The following is an 18,652-nucleotide window of genomic DNA, read 5'->3' on the forward strand; positions in this document are numbered from 1 at the left end:
ATATGGAACTCACTGGTCAATGATGTGAGGGCTCCTTTGCTGAACTGGATGTCCTATGCCATTCAACATGTCACAGCTATAGACACAACACACTTTTTAAAGTTGAATCTGCTTTAACCGTTTCTCTGTCACTTTCTTAAGTCTAGACAATCAACGAAGCCTAAGTCAAGCCCTGATCTGTGGCCCTTGCTGATTTCTATGGTGTAAATACTCCTTTCATAGCCAACTTCAAGCCACCAAAGTGAAGTCACTGAAGATAGCATTGGGAAGATAGTATAGAGAATTTTCACCAGACAGGCACAATATATGTAAGTAACCTCAAGAGCACAGATAATAATAAGATACATTAAAATAATTTGGAAGTGATGAGTTTTTAAATAGACATTAGCTTTGTTTAAATTTTATCTAATTGGAAGTTTTATATAATTTAATTTTTCATAACTGTTCTGTTTAACAAACAGCTGGCAAAATTCCTGAAAATTTAACAGTCGGCTCTTATGAGCTAGCGGAAGGCAGTTCCACACACCACTGTCGGCTCAAAGTCCGTGTGTTTTCCATGGAGTCTCTTTGCTGCTTTTATTAGTGACGTGTAAATGCTAACGACGATCAGTAGCAGACAGGAGAGAAACCTGGGTACTGATGATTACTTCTGGTGCCCCTGTGTTGTTGCTACCTGACACTCCATTTTCTCTTCTGTAAAGGGTGAGAACAGTCCTTACCCTGCCTACCCATAAGGGATGTTGTGAGGATTAAATGGCCTGCCCTAAGAGACAGTGCTTTGAAAAGTACACAGCCAGATAGAGAAAAAAGCCTTTATCATGGTGGTCATTTCATCACTGGTTCTCAACCAGGCCACCATCATTAAGGATGTAAAATGTGCTGCAGCTTTCAAAGATATGGTTTGAGATCTTCTCTAACGCCTATAGTAGAGAGTAAACACCCAGAAAAATTGTCCTTGAGAAGTCCAAATTTTTGTTAGTCTTCCCCTGCTCAGAGTAACTATTTTGGAAGAAAAATGATTCTTTTTACCCATTTCTAGCTGCTGTTGGGTTGTCTGAGGGGATTACTCCCTCGGGTTATAAAATGCTTCTTATTTTCAATAGCTGATAAAGGTCCTTTGATTTTTAATTTTGATTTTTCAAGCTGCTTTGCTTTTGGGGCCAGACCAATTCACTAAGTTATTTGTCATGGACCATACTTCTCTGCTCAAGGTGGTTTCCTAACAGCGAATTGGATTAAATATCCCAAGTTGAAATTCTAAATGTGACTGTCTTTATAAAATATATACCTTGCATTTTCTGAACTTCTCTTTGGTCTGTAGACAACTTTTCTGCCAAAGCCTATCCTACATCAGACCCTTTGCTCATGCTGATCCCTCTGCCAAGAAATCTTTTCCCTGATTCTTTGCAAAGTTGACTCCTTTGTACAAAGACTTGTCTGAACACCTGTTTCAAGTCATGTCCCCAATCTATTTCCTTCATAGCACTGATCATAATCTTTTTTTAAAAAGTTTATTTTATTTTAAAGATTTTACTTATTTGACAGAGAGAGAAACAGCAAGAGAGGAAACACAAGCAGGGGGAGTTGGGGAGGGAAAAGCAGGCTTCCAACTGAGCTGGGAGCTCAATGGGGCTCCCTCCCAGGACTCTGGGATCATGACCTGAGCTGCAGGCAGACGCTTAACCAACTGAGACACCCAGGCGGCCCGCACTGATCATAATCTTAATTTCCTTATTTGTTTGCTTCTTTGTCTATATCCCTGATTATAATATCGGCTCCTTGAGGGTGGGACTTTTTGCCTAGTCATGTCATAATCTACTACCAGCCTAGCATCCAATAACTATCCACTGAACAAGTGAATTTGCCTGAAAGGACCTGCACCAATGTCGTGGGGCTGTCCATATATGGTTCTCTTGAGGTGAGACCTACTCTGAAGACTCCCTTGGACTTGGCTTGTGGTGTTCATTTCTCTTAAAAGGTCCAGGAGGAGTCACAGGGACAATACAAGACTGCTAGTTCCCATCCGCTCCACCTGACAGAGCTGCCTCAGTGATGTCACACAGGACAGGATTTTCTAATCCTTTTCATTCTGTGACAGAACTATAAAGACCTAAGTTTCTCGTGACCCTACATGGTTGGGGGGGAGGGGAAGGATGGAGGAAAGAGGGCCAGGGTGGGGGGCATACCCCCCACCAACAAAATTAATTGGGGGCACTATCCACTGAAATGTACTACTTCAGGAGAAAGTGGGTAGCAGAGGCTGTAATTTGGACTAAGCTAGGAAAAAGTGAGAAGAGAAGAATGGGGAAAAGAAGGACAAAGGGGACTAAGAAAGAACAGAAGAAAGGGAGAAGAGTGATAAGGAGGAAAGAGAGAAGAGGAGGACATATGAAGAGGATATTTGGGAAAAAGACACGTGGAACAGGTAGTGAAGGTGGAGTAGGAAGGCAGAGTTGAAACTCTGTTCTGCTTGGCTTTGTGACTCTTGAGTAGTGACTGACTTGCGTGTGAAAGGGTGGATGGCTCAGGTGAGGGGAATCCTCCAGTACTCCCTGGAGGGGTCACTTAAATTGTTGACGTTTATTTTGAGAGGCCTAAGCCAGGCTGTCTCAAGGGTGACCCTCCTGGATTGATTCACAATAGCAATTTGGTAACAAGTAATGTAACCTTCACTTTTAACTGTGATTATTGAGAAAATGAGGAGAGAGTATGGCTAACCAGATTAAGCTTCAGACTCCTCACCTCAGCCCCCTCCTCACGCCAGGCCTCCCAATTACTAAGCTGATAGCACACAGTTAAATTCAGAACTTGAAAGCCAGTCTCTCAGAAAATCCTCCTCCTCTTTGGTAATTGAAATGTAAGCAGATTTCCAAAGCAGAGCATGATAGTTTTACAATATACCTGTAAGAATTACTAAAATACAATTATGAGAATATGTTCTCACTGAGGTTTCACAGAAACTCACGATGAACAACCCAAATACATGTCGGAGGCCCCCTGTAGTTCAAACAAAAAAAATTTTAACGCTCTTTTTTCAATGTCCTTTCCTCTTTTCTAAATAGTTGGGTTTTGTCTACAGCATAACGTTTCGGGAACATAATACTTAATATAATAATAAGGAAGGGAGGGGCGCCTGGGTGGCTTAGTGGGTTAGGCCTCTGCTTTCTGCTCAGGTCATGATCTCGGGGTCCTGGGATCGAGCCCCGCATCGGGCTCTCTGCTTGGTGGGAAGCCTGCTTCCCCCCCTCTCTCTCTGCCTGCCTTTCTGCCTACTTGTGATCTCTGTCAAATAAATAAAATAAAAAATCTTTAAAAAAAATAAGGAAGGGAATGTTATAATATCAAGCATATTTATTCAGACAATATTAAGATACCTTCGTCCCAAACTTGAAAATGTTACCTTATAACCCATGAATTTCCTAGTTCATACCAAAATGTCTCCACAAACTGTATCTAGAAATGAGAAATAGTAGGAAGGTTCAGCTTTATCAGTAGTCTGTGGCACACTGTGTAGCCTCCTTAAAAATCTCTTTATGCTCTTATTTTCTATCCTTCTGCCTTTTCTGCTATAATTGACCCAGATTCTCTTACAAGTATAGAACAGAGAGACAACGATATGGAAGCCTAAAGGAAGGAAGCAGAAACATAAGCTAGTCCTTCAAGTTCTCTATCGTCCTCTACTGTCATTGGCTACCCAGGCTCTGCCTTAGGAATAAGAAAGTTTGCTTTCCAGGGGCACTTCAAATAGTGGTTGCCACATGGGCTTTTTAATTTCACAATTGTGATGAGTCCACCAGCATGCTAATCATGCTGTTACTTGTCTTAAGTATTAAGGATTTCAATACGGCACAGTTTCAAAGATCTTTGATCTAATTTCCCACATTTTGGCAAGCGTAGGGAGAAGTAATTAGGAAATGTGTCCTCAGATGATACTGGGACCAAGTGCATAAGTGAATTTTATTTTCACATTTTATACCTGGAAAAGATCCATCTTCCTCTTACTCTAAGAAATTCTAACACCATAGATATTGGGTAGAGTGATTTTGGGTTTCTTGAAGAATTGGCCAGCCAGTGACTGTTTGGTGAAACTATTTTATCCTGTTGTCAGATTCCAGGCCTAAATGTGAAAGGAACAGAATCTTCCAAAAAAAGTCATGCAGAAAAAATTGGAGATGGCTTTCACAGCTTCAAAAACAGCTAAGTGTTCGCTGAATGACAGAAAGAATAAACAGATTGCTTTTGATCTAAGAGTTGGGGCAACAAAGTGCTTTTAGGATATACAAAGTAACAGGGTATAAATTGCTACAGTGAGTTCCTGAGATAAAATAGAGAGGCCTCATCCCAAGTTTACCTCTTTATTGGCCAGAACCCAACTTGACTAATATTTTCAGGTGTTCTTTTTAAATTACTTGCCTCCTACACTGAACTATTTGGGTTTTTCTTTATATACACGCGACCATTTTTTAAAACACGGATTTTTCTTTTAAACTTCTTTTCCAGCCAGTGTAGTATAGGTCAAATCCGTGAACAGGTTAAGTCTCTGACGAGAGAGGGAAAGACACCCCAGCCAATGGGAAATCGTGCTGGTGATGTACTGCTCCCAGTTCTGATTCATTGGACGCCTAGGGTTGTCATTCTATCCCGGCGTCTGCAAACAGCGTGGGTCGGTTTTCTGTAGTCCAGCTAGCTAAACTGGATTTTGGCCGCCTGCATGTGCAGTTTCAGTTAGGTTCACTTGATCTCTAACTCTTAAGAGAAGCAGCTGTTACGTTTCTGATTATTCTCAAGAAAAATCTTGCGTTCCTTAAACCTTGCAGGAGGTCGTTGGAGGGTCCCTGTGACAGAATCACGTGACTAACATGTGCAAATAAATACAATGTGGAATCCCATGAGCTACGAATGGAAAACGTGCCAGAAACTCAAAACATGTGCCCCGTGCGTGTATCAGTTGCACTCGCGTGTGGGTGGGTGGCGGTAGGGTGTTGCTGCCCTTTGGGATGAGAGGTGTGTGGTAGGGGCACCTGCGTGAAGCTCCCGGGGTCGCTGGGTAGGGTGGTTCCAGAGGCCTGGGGCCCCGGAAGAGAGGGGGTCTGGCGGCTGCCTGGTGCAACAGTGCGTTCTAGCCGCGGCAGCCGGGCGGCAACTAGGCCGCAAGTGCGTCCGAGAGAGGTCGAAAGCACGGGGTCGGTCTCCAGGTTCTGAGACCGGCGTCTTTGCGGGGAGTGGGGTGTGTATTTAAGACAAGTGGAAGCGCCGGGGCGGGCGGAGCCGACGCCCTAGGGGGAGCTCCCGAGTCCCGGCTCGAGAGACTGCCGGGTTTGGAGAAGCTCTCGATGTCCGGGACTCCTTACACTCACGCACTCTGTCCAGCCCCCGGGCCGGAGGCATAAAAGCTCCAGTCCCGGTTCCGATCCGGGATTCGGAAGCTCCCTTCGGCCTCGGCCTTGGGCCGAGGGGGCTGCGGCGAGAGAAGCTGGGTAGGGCAGTGATGTCATCTGCGGCTGCCCCTCCCCCGCCTGGTGGCCCTCGCCGCAGTTCCTGCCCAACGACATCCGGGTCTCTGCAGCTGCTCTGCCGCGCCGCAGCTGTAGCGGCCGCCGAGCCCGCTGGGCGGGGCGGACAGAGGAGTCGGGGAGGGGCCGCACGGCGCCTTCGTGAGCGCGCCTGCGCGGGGACGCGCTCGAGGCGGCGGCGGCGGCGGCGGCGGCGGCGCTAGGGGCGGGAGCGCGCGCGGGAGCGAGGGAGCAGTGGTCTCAGCGCCGGCCGGGCCCGCAGCTTCGGGTGCTCGGGCGGCTGCAGCGCCGGAACGGGTGGTTGGGGAGGGGGGGTGGGGGGGCGCCAGGCAGGTGGGGCGCGAAAGCGATGAGTCTTCGGCTCTTCCTCCTCCTTCTCCGGGACCCGCTCTCCGCCTCCCGCTCCAACGCCCGGATGATCTGAGCCGCGAGGGCGCCGAGAGCCGGGGGCCCGGACGCAGCCCGGCTCCTCCCCTCCTCCGCCCCCTCCCCCGGCCTGACCTGGCCGGCAGCCGCCGCGGTGACCCCCTTCCAGCCCCCTCCCCGGCCGCCGTCGCCGCCGCTGCCTTGGCCGACCAGGGACCTGCCCGCCCGCGGCTGCTCCGGGTAAGCGCGACGCTCGGGCCGAGGGCGGGCGGGCGGGCGGGCCTGCGCGGCGGCGGTGGCGGCCAGGCCTGGGCCTGGGGCCTGTAAACAAGCCGGGCGTCTGCCCGGGCGCTCCCGGGAGGAGACACGACAACTCCACCCCCTGGCCCGGCCTCCTCCCCGAAGCCGGGCGGCGGGCCGCAAGGGGTTAACGTTCAGCGAGGGCGGTGGCAGCGGAGAGGCGGGGGCGGGGTGTTGGTGGCGGCGGCGGCGCGGGGAGGGGGCGCGACCCTCCCGCCGCCGACGCCCGGCGAGTGTTTGTGGCTGCGGCGCGGGCGAGGGCCCTAGGGCAGCCTGGCCCGAGAACGGCGGGCGGAACTTTTCCCGAGCGAGGAGTGGGGCGTCGCGGCGCCCCCTCCCGCAGGGCCGCCCAGGGCTCCAACCCCTGGGAGGGAGGCCTGGAGGAAGAAGGGGGTAGGCTCCCTTGGGCCGGACTTGGCCTCGAGGCTCCAAATTCTGGAGGATTTGCTTCAGGGGTCTGAACTGAGAGTGAGGCTCCTTAAGAACTCAAGTCGGTGATACCTCCAGTTCATTCATTATTAAGGCATCGAACAAATCCATTGAAGTAAATCACACTGATTTCTTGTATTTTTAACTGTGTGAATTGTGTGATGAAGTTCTTAGAGTTTGGTGGTTGAGGTATGGTTTTGTTCTGCTTGTAGATTTAAATATTCTGTTGAAAGACAGCTGGCTGTGGAGAGCCTTCTACCAACCGCAGTTTAGATACGTTTTGAAAATTTCATCACCTGAGGTATTTTTCCTTCTCCCTTCTCAAGCACCGCATGGTACTTACAAATCCACAGAGGTCATCCTTAGGTTGCCCAAGCCAAGAAATACGTGCGCCGCCCCCATCCCCACCCCTGAATTTTCTGCAAGTTGCACTAATGAGCGTAATGAATTTTAAGAAGTGATTGGAAGAGTGATGGGAGGTGTAAAAATCAATGGGATATAGGTATTATTTTCCCGGAGTAGGTGATTTTGACATTATTGAAAGAAATTAAAAATTTCAAAAATTGTTCTGGAGGAAGAAGGCTAGACTTGCATGGTGGGATTTTAAACACAATCAGTTTTTAGATTCAAAGAGCTCTGAAGAGTAAGAGGGTATTTATTTATTTAAATGGTACTCTGCTGAGCCATAGGGGTTCCAGAGCTCATAGGAGTTCAGCAGGGCTTACTCTCCAATTCCTCTTCAACTGGAACAATTTCACTATTATAACTTTTATATTTTTACATATTGGGTCTTTTACAAATACTGTATTTCTGTAACACTTTACAGATTAGAAAATTGATTAGGAAGGTGGTGACCCACCCCACTGCCTATTTTTTAATCATAGATGTTACCCTGGATTTAATGTTTCTTTGTCAGTAAATAAGTTGAAGCACAAAGTAACATTCCTTGCCTGATGTTGTAGTTCTGTTCTTATGTGTGACTCTTGTATATCTGAGTAAACATTGACTCGTGTAGAGATGATTACTTTTAAGCTGCAAGTTGCTGCAGTGACACATTATTGAAACTGTAGTGAGAAGTGCACATGGAAGTTACTGAAGACATTTTTGATTTGATATCATCAAACATTTTTCACATTAGTGAAGTAATTTGTTATGGGAGAGGTATATAAGAGCAGGAAGTTTGGCTAGCTACCTCAGTATATATTTGCACAGTAACAGGATTGAATGCTAGTCATTAAAATGTCTTTTTTTAGGGGCACCTGAGTGGCTCAGTTGGTTAAGCTTCTGACTCTTGGTCTCAGCTCAGGTCTTTATCCCAGGGTTGTGAGTTCAAGCCCCTCCTTGGAGGCTATGCTGGGCATGGAGCCTGCTTTAAAATAGTGTTGTTTTTTTTTTCTTTTTTGGTGGGTATTTACATAAATTTCTTTAGACATTATTTTTTTTTTAAACACAGGTTGTATCTTTTTATATTTCAGTTTGAAGGGCTAGAGTGATGACCATAATCACAGTATAACCTGTTGAAGGGAACATTGTACTCTGAGATAAGAATTGTTTAGTCATGGCTGTGTTCCAAAATATCTGTGTCCATGGACAAGTCCTTTTTAACCATTTGAGTTTCAGTTTACAAATCAGTAAAGCATAGTGGTATATTGTATTATCAAATGCATGGCCAGTTATTAAATTTTCTTACTCAGTTAACACTGTCTATTCAGTATGCCTTGACCAAATGCCTAGTATATGTCAGGCACTTAGATATTTCAGTATTCTAAATCTGCATGTTATTTAAAAGTAAGTGTCTTCCTTAAAAGAATTTTAGGTTGATAATTGATCTTTAGGGATGATACTCCTGTAGGTAGGCTTTATTGATTTTTCTTTTGGGATTGGGAAGTCTAGAAAAACTCTTGGGAGGAAGAAGGATGGGGATTCCACAAGAAATGAAGGGTGGATGAAACTGCAGGTTTGAACATGCACAGGACCCTTCGTAGTTTGATGTGAAGGGCATTATAAGAACACATTATGAAGATGTTTCTGTAAGTTCAAGCTGGGTCTTGCTTATCTTGACTTGTTAATAAACCTTTGTCTGAAAATTTGTTTCCTAATGCCTAATTTTTTTCAAAGAACTCTATAGCAACATCATGTTGTCACATGGTAAACATTGCTAAGCAGTTACCAAAAACTTATTAACAGTCTTTGAATTTGTTCAGATTATACTTTACACTATTTATTATAGTAGCTAATAGAATGTGTAGCCAATTTTGGCTCAGCTGTGAATGCTGATTTATTTAATAATTTAAAAATGAAGACTGGCATATGTCCACAGGGAGCTTGTTGTCCCTGAAATGCTCACCCATGAGAGCTGAATTAATTTCTTAAAGTGCAAGTCTGTGATAATTAGAGGGTGATATTTTGATGACCTCCCCCCCATGATTATCTAACTCTTGCCTGGGCACCTGACTTTTGAGTGGTACTGTAAAGTAATCTAAGGATTACTTTCCATCCTTAGATCAAAGAAGGGAGGCAGCCAAGTAAGAAAGTCGGCTGAAGTGGAGTCCTATAAGGGTTAAAGAAGAAGTGCGGCTCCTGGGTGGCTTTGTCCATTAAGGGTCTGCCTTTAGCTCAGGTCATAATCCCAGGGTCCCAGGATAGAGTCCTACATGGGGCTCCCTGCTCAGTGGGGAGCCTGCTTCTCCCTCTCCCACTCCCCTGCTTGTGTTCCCTCTCTCAGTCAAATAAATAAATAAAATCTTAAAAAAAAAAAAAGTTAAGCAAGAAGATAAAACAAGGTGTGGCTTGTGAAATATGTGGACCTTGGGTGAGGGGAAGGTGTGAGGCAACTAGGTAAAATTTGCACCTCCTGTACCTTTGGTGGTAACTTTATGCCAGAATGTGTTCTTTCATTTCAAATAATGTTGGTGACAAATTTTTAAAATTCAGTTGCTTCATTTATTATTGCACTATTAGCCAAGAAATTCCCTGAATTTCTAGCTGAGATTATTAATTACCCTTATATAAAAGAAACTTGGGTTAAATTTATATAAAAATCAAAAGGTTGATTATATTTCTCTTTTGCTTTCTTTTTTTTAAGGTTTTATTTATTTATCTGACAGCGAGGGATCACAAGTGGGCAGAGAGGCAGGCAGAGAGAGAATGGGAAACGGGCTCCCTGCTGAGCAGAGAGCCCCCAGGGCTTGATCCCAGGACCCTGAGATCATGACCGGAGCCCAAAGGCAGAGGCCTAACCCACTGAGCTACCCAGGAGCCCCTCTTTTGCTCTCAAATGTACTTCATATTACACAAGTAACAATTTTATATTTTATTGAATCTACAGAATTTATTCCTTGATGATTTTGACCTTTGCATGTCCTAGCTATCTCTGTACTACTTAGATAATCTCTTTACCTAGCTTTTCTTTTGCTGAGGCAGGTAGGAGGAGCTAGAGAAAGGAAACGATTAAGAGAGGTGAGCTTCTGAATACCTTTATCTAAAACATAATAGACTTATGAATTTTTTAAAAAAACTGAGAGAAAAGTGCTAGATCTTAATGTGTATTAGCAAAGTAGACTACTGATACTGTGTTTATGAAATTAGAGGTGTCTTAAACATTCCTTGAATAATAACAGAGGGAGCTTGAGTTTTTATAATTTTGAATATGTTTATTTGGAATCCATTGACCAAGTTTATGTACTATTTGTATTTAGGATCTGGATTGAAAAAATTTTTGTGGGTGATATGATTTGAATTAAAATCCTATGAGAACAAACTACTTCTAGATACAGAATAAAGATATAGTGAAAGTCAGTGTATTTTTTTTTTTTTTAAGGTTTTATTTACTTTTTTGACAGAGCAAGAGAAGGAACCCAAGCAGGGGGAATGGGAGAGGGAAAAGCGGCTTTCTTTGGAGCAGGGAGCCGGTATGAGGCTCGATCTCAGGATGCTGGGATCATGACCAGAGCCGAAGGCAGACACTTAACGACGGAGCCACCTAGGCAACTGAGCCACCCAGGCGCCCCAAAGTCACAGTGTATTAACCATTTGTCAGGCTTTAATTTTCCCCACAACCCTCTAAAGTATATGGTGTTATTTCTGTTTTACAAGTGAAGAAATATAGACTCAGAGAATCTAAGTTAACATGCCAAGATCAGAACTGTGTAGATATGAAGTTATTTTCAAAATATTCCTGAGTGAATTTTTCCCAAATAGATGATCCTTCTTGTTCCTAGGAGTCAAAAATTGAGAATCTGAATGTTAACACTAAGATTCAGATTCCTAGAATTAACAGACACCTTATAAATTTATGTATAAATTAAGTCTTTATATATAATTTATGTATAAATTAAGTCTGCCAATGTTTCAGTCTCTTCTGAAACATTCCAAAAAGATTTAAGAAGTTTCGGGAGTTCATTTTCTCATTCCCTAAGTCTCCAAAGTCAGCAGAGCTAAACAGTTTTATGTATTCAACTATCACTGTTGAAATTGAGGAATGGAATCAATATTAAATTCTCAGATGGTTGATGTCCTTAATGAAGGACTAAAAGTAATATTTCTAAGAACATACATTAAAGGCTTTAGAGAGGAGGTGATAAAATTTCCTAGTGGGGTGATTTTGGACAAGCTCCTCGATTTCTCTAAGCCTCATATTTATCTGTCTTATGGGAAAGCCTTTCTCATAAGGTATTCTATTTTTTTTTTTTAAGATTTTATTTATTTATTGGAAACCACATGAGAGGGGGGAGGATGAGAGAGAGAAGCAGACTCCCTGCTGAGCAGGGAGACCTATGCAGGACTAGATCCTGAAACTCCAGGATCATGACCTGGGCCAAAGGCAGTTGCTTAATCAACTGAGCCACCCAGGCGCCCCTTATAAGGTATTTTTGAAGGTTAAGTGAAATGATGTGTAAAATACTTGACATTTTCTACCATGAAGAAAGTACTAAATAAATAGTAGCTGCTATTGAGTTTGTGAAATCTTGAGATACAGGAGTAGAAACAACAGTGTGTGAGTCTTTGAGTACAGTTTTAGCAGTGAGCCTGGAAATCATACTGTAAGAGATTGGTAGAGACTTTAGAAGTTACAAAGGTTGTAAGCATATAGAATTTATAAACAAAAGTTAAACATTAAGAGGTAGTGGAAGAGAAAGTTGAGTTTGAGCAGCTTTATTTGACTGTATGAAGCTAGAGAGATGATTGGTTTGTAGTTCATTGTTAGGTGGGAATAGATGGTTAAATAGAGGATAAAGAGTAATAAAAGCAAAGGTGAATGTTCAGACTAGAATGATGAGTAAGTGAAGAAAGACAAGGGTTGGTATTTTGAAGAGAAGTTACAGTTTGTGATTAGAAATGGGCAGGAAGATACTGTTATGGAAAAAAGGGAAGAGAAAGTAAGAAAACTAAATTGTAATTAATTCAGATCTTATAAAAAATAATTCTTTATATAGAAAGTATTAAGGCTTTACAGGTGGGTCCTGTGTTATTTAAGTTTGAAAAATTGTATTAGAATAGTACAGATCTTAATCACTTCATACCCAAGACATGGGTTTTAGCACTCCAGCTGGTCTTTCCACTTTTATTTTGTACTGCATCTCCCTTCCCCATTCAGTAAACCATCACAGACTCCTTCTAAAAAACTATTTGCATCATATTATTTCTCTGCTTGATATGCTTGTGATTCCCTTTTCATCTAGGATAAAGTTTAGAATTCTTTGCTGGGGTTTTGACACTTTCCATAATTGAACTTGAGGATTGATCTGTTTCTTACTCTCTCTCTCTCTTTTTTTAAAGAAGATTTTATTTATTTATTTATTTGTTTATTTATTTATTTATTTGACAGAGAGAGAGTTCACAAGTAGACAGAGAGGCAGGCAGAGAGAGAGAGGGAAGCAGGCTCCCTGCTGAGCAGAGAGCCCGACGCGGGACTCGATCCCAGGACCCTGAGATCATGACCTGAGCCGAAGGCAGCGGCTTAACCCACTGAGCCACCCAGGCGCCCCTTATTTATTTATTTATTTGACAGAGAGAGTTCACAAGCAGGCAGAGAGACAGGCAGAGGGAGGGGGAGAAGCAGGCTCCCCACCGAGCAGAGAGCCCAACTCGGGGCTCGATCCCAGGACCCTGAGATCATGACCTGAGCCAAAGGCAGAGGCTTAACCCACTGAGCCACCCAGGCGCCCCTCTCTCTTTTTTAACAGATTTGTTTATTTGCTTTGTAGAGAGTGAGGAGAGTGTATGGGGGGAGGGGCAGAGGGAGAGGATTTCAAGCAGACACCCGAGGGGGGAGCCAGAGGTGGGACTTAGTCTTGGGACCCATTAGATCATGACCTGAACCAAAATCACAAGTCAGATGCTTACCAGCCGAGCCACCCAGGCGTCCCAGGACAGATCAGTTTCAACCAAACCAGTACACTTTGCCATCTCTGTCTGGAACACACCTTGTCCTTTTATCTCAGTGGATTGTTGTTCATGCTAATTGGTAGGTTGGAAATCTTGCCCTTCTTTTTCTAGCTTTTGCTTTCCCCTCTATCAAAGCTCATTTATAATATTTTTTCTTTCACAATGCCTTCTCTAATCATAGTGTTTCATCTGTACTTCTGTGGCAGTATCTGTTGTATTACTTGTATGGCTTTAGTTGTATGCTTTATTGCTAGGTATTTGTGTTCTAATTATAACTGTGTGTTCAACTTATAAAATTCTGAAGTGGAAAATACAGTAACTTTTTATTATCCTCAAAACTTACCACAGTGCCTTGTGGATAGTAGATACTCAGGTATTTTGTAAATATTAGACAAAATCTACCTGCAAGTGGAAGTGATTGTTGTAGGAAGTGGTAGAAAAAGTTCAGAGCTTTCAGGTAGCAGACATTTCTGACTTTTCTTCCTGTATATTATTTTGGCTGAACCTGGATATTTAAGTGTGAAGATTAATACATATCAGAAATGTGGCAGAGTTCTTAATGCTGGTATAGAAAATTAGGTTGATTGATTCTAGACCTAAAGGTTTCATTTTAATTCCAGTGTTTCCACTTTGAGGGTTAATAGGACATTCCATAGACTTTCATCTCTTTCCAGAGTTATATTTGCAGATACTATGAACTAGACAACCTTTTAAATGGGAGTTGTGGAGTCACAGAAATGAGACGTTGTATTAGTTAAAGAAGGGAGATAATGCTCACCTGATTTCATTTGAACCAAAACAAATATCTAATATATGAGTAGTCCATGTTCATGTAAACCTTAAAGCTAAATTTTAAGCCATATCAAACTGTTAAAACTGATTCCAGTATTTGGAAAATGCATGGTAAAATTTCCTTTATTGAATTTTTAAATGGATAATTTTATATGAGCAGTCTGGTTGCTGAGATCCATTTATTGGAGCATGATACTAATGAGGCCAGAATCATAAATTTGATTCTTTGTGCACGTTTTAAGTTTTTCTAGCCTTAACATTAGCTACTAACAATGATAGCTAACATTGAGCAGTAAGCCAGGCATTATTGTAGAAAAATTTTAATTACTGTCTCCTTAAATCTTCCTATCTCTATATATGAGATAGATACTATTACTACTTGGATCTTAGCAGATGAGGAAATTGAGACAAAGGTTAAGTTACTTGTCTGAAGCTTCACAGCTGGTAATAGAAAGTGAACTCCAGTCCTTGGATTTTTCATTGTTATTATATATATGGATCACTACAGTTTTATTGCTCCTGCCGAGAGAAACTATTGGCAGTTATGATGGTTTAGAAAATCTTTGGTTATGAAGGTTATGACTGCATTTCCATTGTACCCTGTGAGTGAATCTTGTGATTGAGTTAAGGTCTGAGGTGGAAGGGTATACTAAATTTGAAAAGTATAGTGTCATGTGTTATGTCCGTTCACTTCAGAACTTTTTACCAAGAACTATTAAATTTTGTAATATCAGAAAAATAAAAGATATGGGCATAATGCAACTATTACCACAAGTCATATACAGTTTTGCCTTAAGGCTTATTCATTACTTTGCAACCCACTGACAACTGCTTTCATCGATCCTTTATTCAAATTATATTCTTAGTGAATTTAAGAAGATGGTCTTAAATACAGGCTACCTAATTGGGCTTTAAATAGAATTTATACTATAAATGGAATACTTCAATATTAAGATTTATTAAAAATAAAGTGCTTGAAAGCAGGGATAGGGTTTTATTTGTTTTTAGTAGCTTATTGTTTAATCTTATAATCTCCTTGCATATTTTCTGATGAACACATGACAAAGAAAATTGAATGTGAACCAGAAGCATAGCAAATTATGAGAGCATAGGTCATGGGTAATCTATTTTATATTTTACCTATTCTTTTTACTCATCTGTGATATGACCATTTGGACAGGAATATAGATAAATGGGGTTTTTTTGGTGTGTATTTTGTTTTGAGTCAGGCTGTATGTAGCTTAGTTATTTTGTTTAAAGAATATGTTATTCAAAAACTATTGTGCTATTTTTAAGACTATAATTCATTACTGATTTTGAATAAATACCTTGGCTTTTTTTTTTCCCCCTTTTATTAGCACTTCTCCTTTTCTTTAGCATGAGTGGTAGAAAATTGCATTTAATTTGGTAGTATGTCTACAGAAGTTACAGCTTCCTTTACCAAATTCCAGAAATGAAAATATTAATGATAAGGATAAGCAAGGAGTGGCTCTATGTTGTTTTTGTTGTTGTTGTTTTTGTTTTGCAAACAATTACAAAACTTACCAGGCTTTAGAAAACTATCTCTGCAGTATGTCATCATGCTTCAGAATATAAATAGATGGTAAATAAAATGTTCACTTTTTATAAAGCAGTAGATTATTATCCTTGCTGAGAGTCTGTAAGGCTGTTTTGGATGTTAGGGGCTGATCTTAGAAGTGGCAGGTTTTTTCTGCTGTCAGCCCACACCTTAACACCCTCTATTACTCCATATCTCATCTTCATTTTTCTCTGTGTAAATGCTTCCTGATGGTATAAGCAAGTACTATAACAACTAGTCAGCCATCTGGTGTGATCTTGTACTAGTTTGCTACAGTAAGTAGAATAAGGAGCTCCTTAAGTGCTTATGGGATCAATTCATTTTAAATATAGTAAAACTCCCAGACTAAGTTAAAGATATTTTTGTCTAAAATACATTTGAAAGTGGGTTTCCTAGCTCTCAGAAATTATTCCTAAATTACTTTATATCTTGCTTCCCATATAGAAAACACTTTAAGAAATTTACCCATTCGTGACTATTGATTGGATGATCAGATGAATAAATAAATAGCTCAGGGAAAGAAAATGTATAGGCTCTAACTTCTAGTCAAAACTACATCTTTCTCTTTTGTCATCTCTAATATATCTTATGTGGCATTTTCCAGTAATGAGAGTGTCAGCTAATGATGTCAAGAAACTTTTAAAAGTCATTAATGAACACAATCTGAAAGTCAGATTTTTAATTGGCAAGCTGCACATTTGCTTTAGAGTCCAATGTTTTCTTTTTTTTTTTTTTTAAAGATTTTATTTATTTGACAGATCACAAGCAGGCAGAGAGGCAGGCAGAGAGAGAGAGGGGGAGGCAGGCTCCCTGCTGAGCAGAGAGCCCGATGCGGGGCTCGATCCCAGAACCCTGAGATCATGACCTGAGCCGAAGGCAGAGGCTTTAACCCACTGAGCCACCCAGGTGCCCCAAGTCCAATGTTTTCTTATTAGAAATCAATTATATTTCTGTAGAGATCTTAAAAATTAGAACTATGCATTCTGTAGAATAACAAAATGGAAATGGTAGGATAGAGTTAGTGTGCAGATCCTCTTCTATGGGAATACTTTTTCCTGGGTAGAAAAGAATTCCTGAGTCTGTTGACAAGAGAGAAGTTATGATGATGGCTATCATTTCCTTTGTCTTACTGTCATTCCTTTGTCCTACTGTCTATACACAAAGTAGTATGAATAGAAAAGACATGATTCCTGCCCTCATGAATCTGAAAATCTAAAATTGGAAGAATTCACAGGGTCTTATATACTGTGATAAGGGTGAAATACAGGATTCTGCGAGCTTATGACTAATGGTCGATCTATTTCCTGAGACAGGGAGCTGGGTAGGAGAGGTCGCAGGGAATTGAGAAATTCATTTTAGGTCGTGTCATTTGAGGTGTGGCTAATCAAGTACAGGAGGTAGTTAGATATATATATGTGTGTGTATATAAATACATATATATGTATTAAGCTATCAGAAAGATGGAATTTTCACTTAAAAGAAAAAAACAACTTTTATCTCTTACTTTCCCAATACCCTTTTCCATATACACAAAGCATCTCATCAAAACTTGTGGACTCAGGGGCACCTGGATGGCTCAGTGGGTTAAGGCCTCTGCTTTCGGCTCAGGTCATGATCCCAGGGTCCTGGGATCAGGCCCCACATCGGGCTCTCTGCTCGGCCGGGAGCCTGTTTCCCCCTCTCTCTCTGCCTGCCTCTCTGCCTACTCGTGATCTCTGTCTGTCAAATAAATAAATAAGATCTTTAAAAAAAAAAAAAACAAAACAAACTTGTAGACTCAGTTAATGAATCTGTTTTGGAAAAATGTTAGATTGTATGGACAGAAGTCTTTCTCTTAGGGGCAAATACTTCTTGATTTTTTTTTCTAGCAGTGACATTTCATATGTGTAAAATACTTAAAACTGCTGCATTTTTTGTTTTTGAATAAACCTTTTGTCATCTTAAATATTTAATAAGTTTTATTTTCCCCCTCTTTCAGGTTACCAGCATACATTTTAAAATGTGCTGTCACACAGGGGATTTTGTTTGTTTTAAGCAAAAGAAAAAAGAATGGATTGGCTAAGGGAGTCAGTTATTATTTTCTAGGTCAGTCTGAGTTTGAATCCTCAAATATGCAAGGTTTAAAAAATAGCAAACTGGAAATTGAATCCACTTCTTTAGACAAGTTATTCAAAACAGAAATTTGAGGGGCCCCTGGATGGCTCAGTGGGTTAAAGCCTCTGCCCTCGGCTCAGGTCATGATCCCAGGGTTCTGGAATCAAGCCCCGAATCGGGCTTCTCTGCTTCCACCTTTTCTCTGCCTACTTGTGATCTCTGTCTTTCAAATAAATAAATAAAAACTTTAAAAACAAAACAAAACCAAGAAACCCCAGAAATTTGAAATAGTTAACAGATGAGGCAAATTGAGATTGTGAATACTATAGAACATTCTTAGAAAACTTTAAAAACTAAATAGCTCTGTGCTTTCCACATCTTTTCAATGTTTTGCTCACACTGTAGTGGTTAGTGATAATAGCTCAGTATCTAATTTTTATAGTCAGTAGAACCCACCAACTAAATTGAGCTTAGTAATTTTTTTTAAATGATTTTATTTATTTGACAGAGATCACAAGCAGGCAGAGAGGCAGGCAGAGAGAGAGGGGGAGACAGGCTCCCCGCCGAGCAGAGAGCCCGATGTGGGGCTCGAACCCAGGACCCTGGGATCATGACCTGAGCTGAAGGCAGAGGCCTTAACCCACTGAGCCGCCCAAACACCCCTGAGCTTAAATATTTTTCAGGCAATTACGTCCTTCTGACTTTTTTTTTTTAAGATTTTATTTATTTATTGACAGAGAGACGGTGAGAGAGAGCATGAGAGGGGAGAAGGTCAGAGGGAGAAACAGACTGGGGACTCGATCCCCAGACTCTGAAATCATGCATGACCTGAGCCGAAGGCAGTCACCCAACCAACGGAGCAACCCAGGCACCCTGAAGTTTACTTTTAAAAAATTGTGCAGTACATACCTTTGTAAAAACTTAAGAAGACTACCTTATAGAGCATGTAATTCATATCACAGTACATGTCTAGAAGATATTGTTACATTAAACATGAAGGAAACATCAAAAGTGGCAAGCTCTGTCTATGCTTAGTATGTGAAATTGAGGCTACTGTACAAGGTGACTATGGTTTGGGTAGTTATAAGTTTTTACCTAATTCAGCAAAGACTATTTTTGAATGATATTTTGTAGAAAAAAATGACTTTTGTCATGGACTTCATGGAAATAATATTTAGCATAGAAGAACTGT

General features: G+C 41.5%; 1 protein-coding gene across 2 annotated transcripts in view; it reads left to right on the forward strand.

The window, feature by feature from the left end:
* The first annotated feature begins 5,708 nt into the window (after positions 1-5,708).
* Positions 5,709-18,652, forward strand: part of PPM1A (protein phosphatase, Mg2+/Mn2+ dependent 1A) — a 44,619-nt gene continuing 31,675 nt past the window's right edge. Inside the window, exons 1-2 of one of the 2 annotated variants that reach the window (XM_080809321.1) lie at positions 5,840-6,119; positions 6,821-6,909. The gene's annotated coding sequence lies outside the window, so the exon portion shown is untranslated. Of the gene's footprint in view, positions 6,120-6,820; positions 6,910-18,652 lie in introns of both variants that reach the window. The other variant, XM_080809320.1, reaches the window with a different exon arrangement.

The sequence above is a fragment of the Martes martes genome, assembly GCF_963455335.1.
Source record: "Martes martes genome assembly, chromosome: 7".
NCBI classification, from domain to species: domain Eukaryota; kingdom Metazoa; phylum Chordata; class Mammalia; order Carnivora; family Mustelidae; genus Martes; species Martes martes.